Genomic DNA, 15,468 nt, shown 5'->3' on the forward strand with positions numbered 1-15,468 from the left:
TGGCCAAATGGCAAGGTGTCGATCTCGTAAACCGACGATCACAGCCTTGATCCCTTTCCGTGCCTGAAGGGCTGTTGTGTCTTTCTGTTGAAAATTTCTGGCTTGCTTTAGCATGCTCTTTCAAACATATCTCTGAGACTGTAGGTTGCCCTAAAAGCATGGAAACAATGCAGCATCTTAAGGATGCTGTCTTTGGAAGTCTGCAGAGTTTTGTTGCCAGGATGACAGTGTACACATATGCGACTTTTGTGAGGGGATGTAGCTCAGTGGTAGAGCGCATGCTTTGCATGTATGAGGTCCTGGGTTCAATCCCCAGCATCTCCATTTCTGCTGTTTTGCAACTTGACAGTAAACATAAAGCCCATGTCTCTGGAAATTGCACAATAAAATCGGCATGTGTACAAGGCATTTGCTGATGAAGTAGCTTTATAAATCTCATTTCTTATAGGCTTCATAATTGCATGCTATAGATTTCTACTCAACTGCCTTTCACAGACAACTCTGCCCTGTGTTCTCAAGCCCACACTTATATTGTAGAAGTGGCGCAATTGCCAAGTTGCCTGGTGTTGGTCTTGTGAACTGAAGCTCACAGGTTTGATCTCTGTTTGTCCCTATTTGTTGATGCAAGAAAAAAGTAAAGTGGCTTAATTGCAGTTTACCATACTTGTTGCTCAAAACCTTCCTACCTCACTGCATGTTTTAATTGAGGGTGCTCTAATGTCTGTGTTACCTTCTGGTTTTCTGCTTTTTAGTTGGACCTCTGTCCAATTCAACATCTGTCTGTTCTTCTTTGCTTTGGTATGCTCTTTCCAATGTATTTGTGACATTGTCGGTTGTTCTAAAAGCATGGGAAAATGCAACAGCTTAACATTAGTCTTTTGCAAGTCTGTACATTTGTCTTGCAATGATAACAGTACACCAATGGCATTGGTTCTTGTCGGGGTGTAGCTCAGTGGTAGATCGCGTGCTTTGCATGCATGAAGTCGTGGGTTCAATCCCCAGTATCTGCTTTGCTGCCGTTTTGCACCTTGAAATAAAACATGAAGCACACATCTATAGAATTTGCAAAAAAGGTGCATTTGTACAAGGCATTTGCTGATGAAGAACCTTGATAGATCTGGTTTGTAGCCTTCATAATAGCATGCTATAGATTTCTTCTTAAGTCCTTTTGAGAGTCAACTCTGCTGTGAGTTCTCAAACTATATGTCCCCACTCTACATGGCACAATGTCCAAGTGGCTTGGCGTTGGTCTTGTAACCAGAAGAACGTGGGTTTTATCCACTTTCATGCATTTTTGTTCATGCAAGACAACAAGCAAAGAAGCTTAATTAAAGGTCTCCATACTTGTTCCTCAGGAACCTCCTTCCTCGGTGCATTGCCTGATTGCGGGTGCTATGTTGTGTCTACTAAATGACAGGACATTGCTTGTTGTCTGGCATTGTGGCCAAATGGCAAGGTGTCGATCTCGTAAACCGACGATCACAGCCTTGATCCCTTTCCGTGCCTGAAGGGCTGTTGTGTCTTTCTGTTGAAAATTTCTGGCTTGCTTTAGCATGCTCTTTCAAACATATCTCTGAGACTGTAGGTTGCCCTAAAAGCATGGAAACAATGCAGCATCTTAAGGATGCTGTCTTTGGAAGTCTGCAGAGTTTTGTTGCCAGGATGACAGTGTACACATACGCGACTTTTGTGAGGGGATGTAGCTCAGTGGTAGAGCGCATGCTTTGCATGTATGAGGTCCTGGGTTCAATCCCCAGCATCTCCATTTCTGCTGTTTTGCAACTTGAAAGTAAACATAAAGCCCATGTCTCTGGAAATTGCACAATAAAATCGGCATGTTTACAAGGCATTTGCTGATGAAGTAGCTTTATAAATCTCATTTCTTATAGGCTTCATAATTGCATGCTATAGATTTCTACTCAACTGCCTTTCACAGACAACTCTGCCCTGTGTTCTCAAGCCCACACTTATATTGTAGAAGTGGCGCAATTGCCAAGTTGCCTGGCGTTGGTCTTGTGAACTGAAGCTCACAGGTTTGATCTCTGTTTGTCCCTATTTGTTGATGCAAGAAAAAAGTAAAGTGGCTTAATTGCAGTTTACCATACTTGTTGCTCAAAACCTTCCTACCTCACTGCATGTTTTAATTGAGGGTGCTCTAATGTCTGTGTTACCTTCTGGTTTTCTGCTTTTTAGTTGGACCTCTGTCCAATTCAACATCTGTCTGTTCTTCTTTGCTTTGGTATGCTCTTTCCAATGTATTTGTGACATTGTCGGTTGTTCTAAAAGCATGGGAAAATGCAACAGCTTAACATTAGTCTTTTGCAAGTCTGTACATTTGTCTTGCAATGATAACAGTACACCAATGGCATTGGTTCTTGTCGGGGTGTAGCTCAGTGGTAGATCGCGTGCTTTGCATGCATGAAGTCGTGGGTTCAATCCCCAGTATCTGCTTTGCTGCCGTTTTGCACCTTGAAATAAAACATGAAGCACACATCTATAGAATTTGCAAAAAAGGTGCATTTGTACAAGGCATTTGCTGATGAAGAACCTTGATAGATCTGGTTTGTAGCCTTCATAATAGCATGCTATAGATTTCTTCTTAAGTCCTTTTGAGAGTCAACTCTGCTGTGAGTTCTCAAACTATATGTCCCCAGTCTACGTGGCACAATGTCCAAGTGGCTTGGCATTGGTCTTGTGAACAGAAGAATGTGGGTTTGATCCACGTTCATGCAGTTTTGTTCATGCAAGACAACAAGCAAAGAAGCTTAATTAAAGCTTTCCATACTTGTTCCTCAAAAACCTCCTTGCTTAGTGCATTGATTGATTGCGGGTGCTATGTTGTATCTACTAAGTGACAGGACATTGCTTGCTGTCTGGCATGGTGGCCAAGTGGTAAGGCGTCGGTCTCGTAAACCGAAGATCACGGGGTCGACCCCCGTCCGTGCCTGAAGGGGTGTTGTGTCTTTCTGTTGAAAATGTTTGGCTTGCTTTAGCATGCTCTTTCAAACATATCTCTGAGACTGTAGGTTGTCCTAAAAGCATGGAAACAATGCAGCAGTTTAAGGATGCTGCTTTTGCAAGTCTCCAGAGTTTTGTTATCAGGATGACACCATACAAAGCGATTAACTTTGTGAGGGGATGTAGCTCAGTGGTAGAGCGCATGCTTCGCATGTATGAGGTCCTGGGTTCAATCCCCAGCATCTCCATTTCTGCTGTTTTGCAACTTGAAAGTAGGCAGAAATTTGCACAATAAAATCGGCATTTGTACAAGGCATTTGCTGATGAAGTAGTTTGATAAATTTGATTTCTTATAGGCTTCATAATTGCATGCTATAGAGTTCTACTCAACTGCCTTTCGCAGACAACTCTGCCCTGTGCTCTCAAGTCCATAAAGCACACATCTATAGAATTTGCAAAAAAGGTGCATTTGTACAAGGCATTTTTGCTGATGAAGAACCTTGATAGATCTGGTTTGTAGCCTTCATAAAGGCATGCTATAGATTTCTGCTGAAGTCCTTTTCAGATTCAACTCTGCTGTGAGTTCTCAAACTATATGTCCCCAGTCTACGTGGCACAATGGCCAAGTGCCCTTTGCTGAACGTAGGTCTCTTAAGAGAGGGACTAGACATAGGGGGCACCCGGATTTGAACCGGGGACCTCTTGCTATGCAGTCAAATGCTCTCCCACTGATCGTAAAAGTAATATCTATTAAATGAACTGAAATGTATGGATTGTGCGGTGTGAAACCAAATCTTAACCAAAGTACCTAAATATATACTGGTAGGCAAAACTCACTGCTAAACACAAAGCAGCCTTAAGAGAGGAAATGGACATATTGTTCATGCGGATTTGAACCGGGGACCTCTTGATCTGTAGTCAAACTCCCTACCACTGAGCTATGCCCCCTTCAATACAACCTCCCTTAAAATATATGGATCCTACATTGATCTTAGTCAGATAAAAAATAGCCCTTAAGCAAGGGATTGGACAAAAGGGGCACCCGGATCTGAACTATACTCCCTTGAAGGTAATATCTATTAAAATGGACTAAAATGCATGGATTCTACTATGTGAAAGCAAATCTTAGCCAAAGTACCCTAAAAGGTAGCCAATACCCATTGCTGAATATAGCACCCTTAAGAGATGGACTGGACATAAGGGGAACCCTATGAACTGAAATGCATGGATTCTACTTTGTGAAAGCAAATCTTAGCCAAAGCAACCTATACCCATTCCTGAACATAGCACCTTTTTATGAGAAGCACTGGGCATAGGGGGCACCCAGATTTGAAGCGAGGACCTCTTGATCTGCAGTCAAATGCTGTACCACTGAGCTATACTCCTTTCGATATACACCGGCTTAAAATGTATGGATTCTACCTTGTAACAACAAATCTTAGCCAGATTACACAAATGTAAACTGGTAGCCAACAGGCATTGCTAAAAGTACAGCCTTTAAGCAAGGGACTGGATACAGGGGGCACCCGGATTTGAACCGGGGACCTTTTGAGCTGCAGTCAAATGCTCTACCACTGAGCTATACCCTCGGAACATAGTAAGTACTAAAATGAACTGAAATGCATGGATCCTACTTTGTAAAACCAAATCTTAGCCTAAGTACCCGTTGCTGAACTTAGCACCCTTAAGAGAGGGACTGGACATAGGGGGCACCCAGATTTGAACTGGGGACCTCTTGATCTGCAGTCAAATGCTCTACCACTGAGCTATACCCCCTTCAATGCAACCCACCTTAAGCAAGGGACTTGACAAAAGGGGCACCTGGATCTGAACTAAACTCCTTTAAAGGTAATATCTATTAAAATGGAGTGAAATGCATGGATTCTACTTTGTAAAACCAAATCTTAGCCAAAGAACGCATTGCTGAACAGAGCATCCTTCAGAGAGGCAATAGACATACGGGGCACCCGGATTTTAAGGTTTAATGTGGTGATGTAGCTCAGTGGTAGAGCGCATGCTTTGCGTGTATGAGGTCCTGGGTTCAATCCCCAGTATCTCCATTGCTGCTGTTTCATGCATTGAAGTTAAACATGAAGCACACATCTATAGAATTTGCAAAAACAGCGCATTTGTACAAGGCATTTGCTGAATAAAGAACCTTGATAGATCTGGTTTGTAGCCTTCATAATGGCATGCTATAGCTTTCTTCTTAAGTCCTTTTGAGAGTCAAGTCTGCTGTGAGTTCTCAAACTATATGTCCCCACTCTACATGGCACAATGTCCAAGTGGCTTGGCGTTGGTCTTGTAACCAGAAGAACATGGGTTTTATCCACTTTCATGCATTTTTGTTCATGCAAGACAACAAGCAAAGAAGCTTAATTAAAGGTCTCCATACTTGTTCCTCAGGAACCTCCTTCCTCGGTGCATTGCCTGATTGCGGGTGCTATGTTGTATCTACTAAATGACAGGACATTGCTTGTTGTCTGGCATTGTGGCCAAATGGCAAGGTGTCGATCTCGTAAACCGACGATCACAGCCTTGATCCCTTTCCGTGCCTGAAGGGCTGTTGTGTCTTTCTGTTGAAAATTTCTGGCTTGCTTTAGCATGCTCTTTCAAACATATCTCTGAGACTGTAGGTTGCCCTAAAAGCATGGAAACAATGCAGCATCTTAAGGATGCTGTCTTTGGAAGTCTGCAGAGTTTTGTTGCCAGGATGACAGTGTACACATACGCGACTTTTGTGAGGGGATGTAGCTCAGTGGTAGAGCGCATGCTTTGCATGTATGAGGTCCTGGGTTCAATCCCCAGCATCTCCATTTCTGCTGTTTTGCAACTTGAAAGTAAACATAAAGCCCATGTCTCTGGAAATTGCACAATAAAATCGGCATGTGTACAAGGCATTTGCTGATGAAGTAGCTTTATAAATCTCATTTCTTATAGGCTTCATAATTGCATGCTATAGATTTCTACTCAACTGCCTTTCACAGACAACTCTGCCCTGTGTTCTCAAGCCCACACTTATATTGTAGAAGTGGCGCAATTGCCAAGTTGCCTGGCGTTGGTCTTGTGAACTGAAGCTCACAGGTTTGATCTCTGTTTGTCCCTATTTGTTGATGCAAGAAAAAAGTAAAGTGGTTTAATTGCAGTTTACCATACTTGTTGCTCAAAACCTTCCTACCTCACTGCATGTTTTAATTGAGGGTGCTCTAATGTCTGTGTTACCTTCTGGTTTTCTGCTTTTTAGTTGGACCTCTGTCCAATTCAACATCTGTCTGTTCTTCTTTGCTTTGGTATGCTCTTTCCAATGTATTTGTGACATTGTCGGTTGTTCTAAAAGCATGGGAAAATGCAACAGCTTAACATTAGTCTTTTGCAAGTCTGTACATTTGTCTTGCAATGATAACAGTACACCAATGGCATTGGTTCTTGTCGGGGTGTAGCTCAGTGGTAGATCGCGTGCTTTGCATGCATGAAGTCGTGGGTTCAATCCCCAGTATCTGCTTTGCTGCCGTTTTGCACCTTGAAATAAAACATGAAGCACACATCTATAGAATTTGCAAAAAAGGTGCATTTGTACAAGGCATTTGCTGATGAAGAACCTTGATAGATCTGGTTTGTAGCCTTCATAATAGCATGCTATAGATTTCTTCTTAAGTCCTTTTGAGAGTCAACTCTGCTGTGAGTTCTCAAACTATATGTCCCCAGTCTACGTGGCACAATGTCCAAGTGGCTTGGCATTGGTCTTGTGAACAGAAGAATGTGGGTTTGATCCACGTTCATGCAGTTTTGTTCATGCAAGACAACAAGCAAAGAAGCTTAATTAAAGCTTTCCATACTTGTTCCTCAAAAACCTCCTTGCTCAGTGCATTGATTGATTGCGGGTGCTATGTTGTATCTACTAAGTGACAGGACATTGCTTGCTGTCTGGCATGGTGGCCAAGTGGTAAGGCGTCGGTCTCGTAAACCGAAGATCACGGGGTCGACCCCCGTCCGTGCCTGAAGGGGTGTTGTGTCTTTCTGTTGAAAATGTTTGGCTTGCTTTAGCATGCTCTTTCAAACATATCTCTGAGACTGTAGGTTGTCCTAAAAGCATGGAAACAATGCAGCAGTTTAAGGATGCTGCTTTTGCAAGTCTCCAGAGTTTTGTTATCAGGATGACACCATACAAAGCGATTAACTTTGTGAGGGGATGTAGCTCAGTGGTAGAGCGCATGCTTCGCATGTATGAGGTCCTGGGTTCAATCCCCAGCATCTCCATTTCTGCTGTTTTGCAACTTGAAAGTAGGCAGAAATTTGCACAATAAAATCGGCATTTGTACAAGGCATTTGCTGATGAAGTAGTTTGATAAATTTGATTTCTTATAGGCTTCATAATTGCATGCTATAGAGTTCTACTCAACTGCCTTTCGCAGACAACTCTGCCCTGTGCTCTCAAGTCCATAAAGCACACATCTATAGAATTTGCAAAAAAGGTGCATTTGTACAAGGCATTTTTGCTGATGAAGAACCTTGATAGATCTGGTTTGTAGCCTTCATAAAGGCATGCTATAGATTTCTGCTGAAGTCCTTTTCAGATTCAACTCTGCTGTGAGTTCTCAAACTATATGTCCCCAGTCTACGTGGCACAATGGCCAAGTGCCCTTTGCTGAACGTAGGTCTCTTAAGAGAGGGACTAGACATAGGGGGCACCCGGATTTGAACCGGGGACCTCTTGCTATGCAGTCAAATGCTCTCCCACTGATCGTAAAAGTAATATCTATTAAATGAACTGAAATGTATGGATTGTGCGGTGTGAAACCAAATCTTAACCAAAGTACCTAAATATATACTGGTAGGCAAAACTCACTGCTAAACACAAAGCAGCCTTAAGAGAGGAAATGGACATATTGGTCATGCGGATTTGAACCGGGGACCTCTTGATCTGTAGTCAAACTCCCTACCACTGAGCTATGCCCCCTTCAATACAACCTCCCTTAAAATATATGGATCCTACATTGATCTTAGTCAGATAAAAAATAGCCCTTAAGCAAGGGATTGGACAAAAGGGGCACCCGGATCTGAACTATACTCCCTTGAAGGTAATATCTATTAAAATGGACTAAAATGCATGGATTCTACTATGTGAAAGCAAATCTTAGCCAAAGTACCCTAAAAGGTAGCCAATACCCATTGCTGAATATAGCACCCTTAAGAGATGGACTGGACATAAGGGGAACCCTATGAACTGAAATGCATGGATTCTACTTTGTGAAAGCAAATCTTAGCCAAAGCAACCTATACCCATTCCTGAACATAGCACCTTTTTATGAGAAGCACTGGGCATAGGGGGCACCCAGATTTGAAGCGAGGACCTCTTGATCTGCAGTCAAATGCTGTACCACTGAGCTATACTCCTTTCGATATACACCGGCTTAAAATGTATGGATTCTACCTTGTAACAACAAATCTTAGCCAGATTACACAAATGTAAACTGGTAGCCAACAGGCATTGCTAAAAGTACAGCCTTTAAGCAAGGGACTGGATACAGGGGGCACCCGGATTTGAACCGGGGACCTCTTGAGCTGCAGTCAAATGCTCTACCACTGAGCTATACCCTCGGAACATAGTAAGTACTAAAATGAACTGAAATGCATGGATCCTACTTTGTAAAACCAAATCTTAGCCTAAGTACCCGTTGCTGAACTTAGCACCCTTAAGAGAGGGACTGGACATAGGGGGCACCCAGATTTGAACTGGGGACCTCTTGATCTGCAGTCAAATGCTCTACCACTGAGCTATACCCCCTTCAATGCAACCCACCTTAAGCAAGGGACTTGACAAAAGGGGCACCTGGATCTGAACTAAACTCCTTTAAAGGTAATATCTATTAAAATGGAGTGAAATGCATGGATTCTACTTTGTAAAACCAAATCTTAGCCAAAGAACCCATTGCTGAACAGAGCATCCTTCAGAGAGGCAATAGACATACGGGGCACCCGGATTTTAAGGTTTAATGTGGTGATGTAGCTCAGTGGTAGAGCGCATGCTTTGCGTGTATGAGGTCCTGGGTTCAATCCCCAGTATCTCCATTGCTGCTGTTTCATGCATTGAAGTTAAACATGAAGCACACATCTATAGAATTTGCAAAAACAGCGCATTTGTACAAGGCATTTGCTGAATAAAGAACCTTGATAGATCTGGTTTGTAGCCTTCATAATGGCATGCTATAGCTTTCTTCTTAAGTCCTTTTGAGAGTCAAGTCTGCTGTGAGTTCTCAAACTATATGTCCCCACTCTACATGGCACAATGTCCAAGTGGCTTGGCGTTGGTCTTGTAACCAGAAGAACATGGGTTTTATCCACTTTCATGCATTTTTGTTCATGCAAGACAACAAGCAAAGAAGCTTAATTAAAGGTCTCCATACTTGTTCCTCAGGAACCTCCTTCCTCGGTGCATTGCCTGATTGCGGGTGCTATGTTGTATCTACTAAATGACAGGACATTGCTTGTTGTCTGGCATTGTGGCCAAATGGCAAGGTGTCGATCTCGTAAACCGACGATCACAGCCTTGATCCCTTTCCGTGCCTGAAGGGCTGTTGTGTCTTTCTGTTGAAAATTTCTGGCTTGCTTTAGCATGCTCTTTCAAACATATCTCTGAGACTGTAGGTTGCCCTAAAAGCATGGAAACAATGCAGCATCTTAAGGATGCTGTCTTTGGAAGTCTGCAGAGTTTTGTTGCCAGGATGACAGTGTACACATACGCGACTTTTGTGAGGGGATGTAGCTCAGTGGTAGAGCGCATGCTTTGCATGTATGAGGTCCTGGGTTCAATCCCCAGCATCTCCATTTCTGCTGTTTTGCAACTTGAAAGTAAACATAAAGCCCATGTCTCTGGAAATTGCACAATAAAATCGGCATGTGTACAAGGCATTTGCTGATGAAGTAGCTTTATAAATCTCATTTCTTATAGGCTTCATAATTGCATGCTATAGATTTCTACTCAACTGCCTTTCACAGACAACTCTGCCCTGTGTTCTCAAGCCCACACTTATATTGTAGAAGTGGCGCAATTGCCAAGTTGCCTGGCGTTGGTCTTGTGAACTGAAGCTCACAGGTTTGATCTCTGTTTGTCCCTATTTGTTGATGCAAGAAAAAAGTAAAGTGGTTTAATTGCAGTTTACCATACTTGTTGCTCAAAACCTTCCTACCTCACTGCATGTTTTAATTGAGGGTGCTCTAATGTCTGTGTTACCTTCTGGTTTTCTGCTTTTTAGTTGGACCTCTGTCCAATTCAACATCTGTCTGTTCTTCTTTGCTTTGGTATGCTCTTTCCAATGTATTTGTGACATTGTCGGTTGTTCTAAAAGCATGGGAAAATGCAACAGCTTAACATTAGTCTTTTGCAAGTCTGTACATTTGTCTTGCAATGATAACAGTACACCAATGGCATTGGTTCTTGTCGGGGTGTAGCTCAGTGGTAGATCGCCAGTTCAATCCCCAGTATCTGCTTTGCTGCCGTTTTGCACCTTGAAATAAAACATGAAGCACACATCTATAGAATTTGCAAAAAAGGTGCATTTGTACAAGGCATTTGCTGATGAAGAACCTTGATAGATCTGGTTTGTAGCCTTCATAATAGCATGCTATAGATTTCTTCTTAAGTCCTTTTGAGAGTCAACTCTGCTGTGAGTTCTCAAACTATATGTCCCCAGTCTACGTGGCACAATGTCCAAGTGGCTTGGCATTGGTCTTGTGAACAGAAGAATGTGGGTTTGATCCACGTTCATGCAGTTTTGTTCATGCAAGACAACAAGCAAAGAAGCTTAATTAAAGCTTTCCATACTTGTTCCTCAAAAACCTCCTTGCTCAGTGCATTGATTGATTGCGGGTGCTATGTTGTATCTACTAAGTGACAGGACATTGCTTGCTGTCTGGCATGGTGGCCAAGTGGTAAGGCGTCGGTCTCGTAAACCGAAGATCACGGGTTCGACCCCCGTCCGTGCCTGAAGGGGTGTTGTGTCTTTCTGTTGAAAATGTTTGGCTTGCTTTAGCATGCTCTTTCAAACATATCTCTGAGACTGTAGGTTGTCCTAAAAGCATGGAAACAATGCAGCAGTTTAAGGATGCTGCTTTTGCAAGTCTCCAGAGTTTTGTTATCAGGATGACACCATACAAAGCAATTAACTTTGTGAGGGGATGTAGCTCAGTGGTAGAGCGCATGCTTCGCATGTATGAGGTCCTGGGTTCAATCCCCAGCATCTCCATTTCTGCTGTTTTGCAACTTGAAAGTAGGCATAAATTTGCACAATAAAATCGGCATTTGTACAAGGCATTTGCTGATGAAGTAGTTTGATAAATTTGATTTCTTATAGGCTTCATAATTGCATGCTATAGAGTTCTACTCAACTGCCTTTCGCAGACAACTCTGCCCTGTGCTCTCAAGTCCATAAAGCACACATCTATAGAATTTGCAAAAAAGGTGCATTTGTACAAGGCATTTTTGCTGATGAAGAACCTTGATAGATCTGGTTTGTAGCCTTCATAAAGGCATGCTATAGATTTCTGCTGAAGTCCTTTTCAGATTCAACTCTGCTGTGAGTTCTCAAACTATATGTCCCCAGTCTAAGTGGCACAATGGCCAAGTGCCCTTTGCTGAACGTAGGTCTCTTAAGAGAGGGACTAGACATAGGGGGCACCCGGATTTGAACCGGGGACCTCTTGCTATGCAGTCAAATGCTCTCCCACTGATCGTAAAAGTAATATCTATTAAATGAACTGAAATGTATGGATTGTGCGGTGTGAAACCAAATCTTAACCAAAGTACCTAAATATATACTGGTAGGCAAAACTCTCTGCTAAACACAAAGCAGCCTTAAGAGAGGAAATGGACATATTGGTCATGCGGATTTGAACCGGGGACCTCTTGATCTGTAGTCAAACTCCCTACCACTGAGCTATGCCCCCTTCAATACAACCTCCCTTAAAATATATGGATCCTACATTGATCTTAGTCAGATAAAAAATAGCCCTTAAGCAAGGGATTGGACAAAAGGGGCACCCGGATCTGAACTATACTCCCTTGAAGGTAATATCTATTAAAATGGACTAAAATGCATGGATTCTACTATGTGAAAGCAAATCTTAACCAAAGTACCCTAAAAGGTAGCCAATACCCATTGCTGAATATAGCACCCTTAAGAGATGGACTGGACATAAGGGGAACCCTATGAACTGAAATGCATGGATTCTACTTTGTGAAAGCAAATCTTAGCCAAAGCAACCTATACCCATTCCTGAACATAGCACCTTTTTATGAGAAGCACTGGGCATAGGGGGCACCCAGATTTGAAGCGAGGACCTCTTGATCTGCAGTCAAATGCTGTACCACTGAGCTATACTCCTTTCGATATACACCGGCTTAAAATGTATGGATTCTACCTTGTAACAACAAATCTTAGCCAGATTACACAAATGTAAACTGGTAGCCAACAGGCATTGCTAAAAGTACAGCCTTTAAGCAATGGACTGGATACAGGGGGCACCCGGATTTGAACCGGGGACCTCTTGATCTGCAGTCAAATGCTCTACCACTGAGCTATACCCCCTGGAACATAGTAAGTACTAAAATGAACTGAAATGCATGGATCCTACTTTGTAAAAGCAAATCTTAGCATAAGTACCCATTGCTGAACTTAGCACCCTTAAGAGAGGGACTGGACATAGGGGGCACCCAGATTTGAACTGGGGACCTCTTGATCTGCAGTCAAATGCTCTACCACTGAGCTATACCCCCTTCAATGCAACCCACCTTAAGCAAGGGACTTGACAAAAGGGGCACCTGGATCTGAACTAAACTCCTTTAAAGGTAATATCTATTAAAATGGAGTGAAATGCATGGATTCTACTTTGTAAAACCAAATCTTAGCCAAAGAACCCATTGCTGAACAGAGCATCCTTCAGAGAGGCAATAGACATACGGGGCACCCGGATTTTAAGGTTTAATGTGGTGATGTAGCTCAGTGGTAGAGCGCATGCTGGGTTCAGTCCCCAGTATCTCCATTGCTGCTGTTTCATGCATTGAAGTTAAACATGAAGCACACATCTATAGAATTTGCAAAAACGGCGCATTTGTACAAGGCATTTGCTGAATAAAGAACCTTGATAGATCTGGTTTGTAGCCTTCATAATGGCATGCTATAGATTTCTTCTTAAGTCCTTTTGAGAGTCAAGTCTGCTGTGAGTTCTCAAACTATATGTCCCCACTCTACATGGCACAATGTCCAAGTGGCTTGGCGTTGGTCTTGTAACCAGAAGAACGTGGGTTTTATCCACTTTCATGCATTTTTCTTCATGCAAGACAACAAGCAAAGAAGCTTAATTAAAGGTCTCCATACTTGTTCCTCAGGAACCTCCTTCCTCGGTGCATTGCCTGATTGTGGGTGCTATGTTGTATCTACTAAATGACAGGACATTGCTTGTTGTCTGGCATTGTGGCCAAATGGCAAGGTGTCGATCTCGTAAACCGACGATCACAGCCTTGATCCCTTTCCGTGCCTGAAGGGCTGTTGTGTCTTTCTGTTGAAAATTTCTGGCTTGCTTTAGCATGCTCTTTCAAACATATCTCTGAGACTGTAGGTTGCCCTAAAAGCATGGAAACAATGCAGCATCTTAAGGATGCTGTCTTTGGAAGTCTGCAGAGTTTTGTTGCCAGGATGACAGTGTACACATACGCGACTTTTGTGAGGGGATGTAGCTCAGTGGTAGAGCGCATGCTTTGCATGTATGAGGTCCTGGGTTCAATCCCCAGCATCTCCATTTCTGCTGTTTTGCAACTTGAAAGTAGGCATAAATTTGCACAATAAAATCGGCATTTGTACAAGGCATTTGCTGATGAAGTAGTTTGATAAATTTGATTTCTTATAGGCTTCATAATTGCATGCTATAGAGTTCTACTCAACTGCCTTTCGCAGACAACTCTGCCCTGTGCTCTCAAGTCCATAAAGCACACATCTATAGAATTTGCAAAAAAGGTGCATTTGTACAAGGCATTTTTGCTGATGAAGAACCTTGATAGATCTGGTTTGTAGCCTTCATAAAGGCATGCTATAGATTTCTGCTGAAGTCCTTTTCAGATTCAACTCTGCTGTGAGTTCTCAAACTATATGTCCCCAGTCTACGTGGCACAATGGCCAAGTGCCCTTTGCTGAACGTAGGTCTCTTAAGAGAGGGACTAGACATAGGGGGCACCCGGATTTGAACCGGGGACCTCTTGCTATGCAGTCAAATGCTCTCCCACTGATCGTAAAAGTAATATCTATTAAATGAACTGAAATGTATGGATTGTGCGGTGTGAAACCAAATCTTAACCAAAGTACCTAAATATATACTGGTAGGCAAAACTCACTGCTAAACACAAAGCAGCCTTAAGAGAGGAAATGGACATATTGGTCATGCGGATTTGAACCGGGGACCTCTTGATCTGTAGTCAAACTCCCTACCACTGAGCTATGCCCCCTTCAATACAACCTCCCTTAAAATATATGGATCCTACATTGATCTTAGTCAGATAAAAAATAGCCCTTAAGCAAGGGATTGGACAAAAGGGGCACCCGGATCTGAACTATACTCCCTTGAAGGTAATATCTATTAAAATGGACTAAAATGCATGGATTCTACTATGTGAAAGCAAATCTTAACCAAAGTACCCTAAAAGGTAGCCAATACCCATTGCTGAATATAGCACCCTTAAGAGATGGACTGTACATAAGGGGAACCCTATGAACTGAAATGCATGGATTCTACTTTGTGAAAGCAAATCTTAGCCAAAGCAACCTATACCCATTCCTGAACATAGCACCTTTTTATGAGAAGCACTGGGCATAGGGGGCACCCAGATTTGAAGCGAGGACCTCTTGATCTGCAGTCAAATGCTGTACCACTGAGCTATACTCCTTTCGATATACACCGGCTTAAAATGTATGGATTCTACCTTGTAACAACAAATCTTAGCCAGATTACACAAATGTAAACTGGTAGCCAACAGGAATTGCTAAAAGTACAGCCTTTAAGCAATGGACTGGATACAGGGGGCACCCGGATTTGAACCGGGGACCTCTTGATCTGCAGTCAAATGCTCTACCACTGAGCTATACCCCCTGGAACATAGTAAGTACTAAAATGAACTGAAATGCATGGATCCTACTTTGTAAAACCAAATCTTAGCCTAAGTACCCATTGCTGAACTTAGCACCCTTAAGAGAGGGACTGGACATAGGGGGCACCCAGATTTGAACTGGGGACCTCTTGATCTGCAGTCAAATGCTCTACCACTGAGCTATACCCCCTTCAATGCAACCCACCTTAAGCAAGGGACTTGACAAAAGGGGCACCTGGATCTGAACTAAACTCCTTTAAAGGTAATATCTATTAAAATGGAGTGAAATGCATGGATTCTACTTTGTAAAACCAAATCTTAGCCAAAGAACCCATTGCTGAACAGAGCATCCTTCAGAGAGGCAATAGACATACGGG

At 42.6% G+C, this 15,468-nt stretch overlaps 21 non-coding genes across 21 annotated transcripts; 13 read left to right on the plus strand and 8 right to left on the minus strand.

Moving 5' to 3' along the window:
* The first annotated feature begins 252 nt into the window (after positions 1-252).
* On the plus strand, positions 253-324 carry trnaa-ugc (transfer RNA alanine (anticodon UGC)). Its single transcript has one exon. It is a non-coding gene; the product is annotated as a tRNA-Ala (tRNA).
* A 1,369-nt stretch (positions 325-1,693) lies between these two features.
* On the plus strand, positions 1,694-1,765 carry trnaa-ugc (transfer RNA alanine (anticodon UGC)). Its single transcript has one exon. It is a non-coding gene; the product is annotated as a tRNA-Ala (tRNA).
* Positions 1,766-2,875: 1,110 nt separating this feature from the next.
* trnat-cgu (transfer RNA threonine (anticodon CGU)) lies at positions 2,876-2,947 on the plus strand. Its single transcript has one exon. It is a non-coding gene; the product is annotated as a tRNA-Thr (tRNA).
* Positions 2,948-3,134: 187 nt separating this feature from the next.
* On the plus strand, positions 3,135-3,206 carry trnaa-cgc (transfer RNA alanine (anticodon CGC)). Its single transcript has one exon. It is a non-coding gene; the product is annotated as a tRNA-Ala (tRNA).
* Positions 3,207-4,475: 1,269 nt separating this feature from the next.
* Positions 4,476-4,547, minus strand: trnac-gca (transfer RNA cysteine (anticodon GCA)). Its single transcript has one exon. It is a non-coding gene; the product is annotated as a tRNA-Cys (tRNA).
* Positions 4,548-4,662: 115 nt separating this feature from the next.
* trnac-gca (transfer RNA cysteine (anticodon GCA)) lies at positions 4,663-4,734 on the minus strand. Its single transcript has one exon. It is a non-coding gene; the product is annotated as a tRNA-Cys (tRNA).
* Positions 4,735-4,946: 212 nt separating this feature from the next.
* On the plus strand, positions 4,947-5,018 carry trnaa-ugc (transfer RNA alanine (anticodon UGC)). Its single transcript has one exon. It is a non-coding gene; the product is annotated as a tRNA-Ala (tRNA).
* A 684-nt stretch (positions 5,019-5,702) lies between these two features.
* On the plus strand, positions 5,703-5,774 carry trnaa-ugc (transfer RNA alanine (anticodon UGC)). Its single transcript has one exon. It is a non-coding gene; the product is annotated as a tRNA-Ala (tRNA).
* A 1,110-nt stretch (positions 5,775-6,884) lies between these two features.
* On the plus strand, positions 6,885-6,956 carry trnat-cgu (transfer RNA threonine (anticodon CGU)). The gene has a single exon. It is a non-coding gene; the product is annotated as a tRNA-Thr (tRNA).
* Positions 6,957-7,143: 187 nt separating this feature from the next.
* On the plus strand, positions 7,144-7,215 carry trnaa-cgc (transfer RNA alanine (anticodon CGC)). Its single transcript has one exon. It is a non-coding gene; the product is annotated as a tRNA-Ala (tRNA).
* Positions 7,216-8,484: 1,269 nt separating this feature from the next.
* trnac-gca (transfer RNA cysteine (anticodon GCA)) lies at positions 8,485-8,556 on the minus strand. The gene has a single exon. It is a non-coding gene; the product is annotated as a tRNA-Cys (tRNA).
* A 115-nt stretch (positions 8,557-8,671) lies between these two features.
* trnac-gca (transfer RNA cysteine (anticodon GCA)) lies at positions 8,672-8,743 on the minus strand. Its single transcript has one exon. It is a non-coding gene; the product is annotated as a tRNA-Cys (tRNA).
* A 212-nt stretch (positions 8,744-8,955) lies between these two features.
* Positions 8,956-9,027, plus strand: trnaa-ugc (transfer RNA alanine (anticodon UGC)). Its single transcript has one exon. It is a non-coding gene; the product is annotated as a tRNA-Ala (tRNA).
* A 684-nt stretch (positions 9,028-9,711) lies between these two features.
* On the plus strand, positions 9,712-9,783 carry trnaa-ugc (transfer RNA alanine (anticodon UGC)). The gene has a single exon. It is a non-coding gene; the product is annotated as a tRNA-Ala (tRNA).
* A 1,087-nt stretch (positions 9,784-10,870) lies between these two features.
* trnat-cgu (transfer RNA threonine (anticodon CGU)) lies at positions 10,871-10,942 on the plus strand. Its single transcript has one exon. It is a non-coding gene; the product is annotated as a tRNA-Thr (tRNA).
* A 187-nt stretch (positions 10,943-11,129) lies between these two features.
* Positions 11,130-11,201, plus strand: trnaa-cgc (transfer RNA alanine (anticodon CGC)). Its single transcript has one exon. It is a non-coding gene; the product is annotated as a tRNA-Ala (tRNA).
* Positions 11,202-12,470: 1,269 nt separating this feature from the next.
* On the minus strand, positions 12,471-12,542 carry trnac-gca (transfer RNA cysteine (anticodon GCA)). Its single transcript has one exon. It is a non-coding gene; the product is annotated as a tRNA-Cys (tRNA).
* Positions 12,543-12,658: 116 nt separating this feature from the next.
* On the minus strand, positions 12,659-12,730 carry trnac-gca (transfer RNA cysteine (anticodon GCA)). The gene has a single exon. It is a non-coding gene; the product is annotated as a tRNA-Cys (tRNA).
* Positions 12,731-13,680: 950 nt separating this feature from the next.
* Positions 13,681-13,752, plus strand: trnaa-ugc (transfer RNA alanine (anticodon UGC)). The gene has a single exon. It is a non-coding gene; the product is annotated as a tRNA-Ala (tRNA).
* Positions 13,753-15,021: 1,269 nt separating this feature from the next.
* On the minus strand, positions 15,022-15,093 carry trnac-gca (transfer RNA cysteine (anticodon GCA)). The gene has a single exon. It is a non-coding gene; the product is annotated as a tRNA-Cys (tRNA).
* A 116-nt stretch (positions 15,094-15,209) lies between these two features.
* Positions 15,210-15,281, minus strand: trnac-gca (transfer RNA cysteine (anticodon GCA)). Its single transcript has one exon. It is a non-coding gene; the product is annotated as a tRNA-Cys (tRNA).
* Positions 15,282-15,468: the final 187 nt, after the last annotated feature.

Source organism: Astyanax mexicanus, chromosome 11 (genome assembly GCF_023375975.1).
Source record: "Astyanax mexicanus isolate ESR-SI-001 chromosome 11, AstMex3_surface, whole genome shotgun sequence".
In the NCBI taxonomy this organism is placed as follows: Eukaryota; Metazoa; Chordata; class Actinopteri; order Characiformes; family Acestrorhamphidae; genus Astyanax; species Astyanax mexicanus.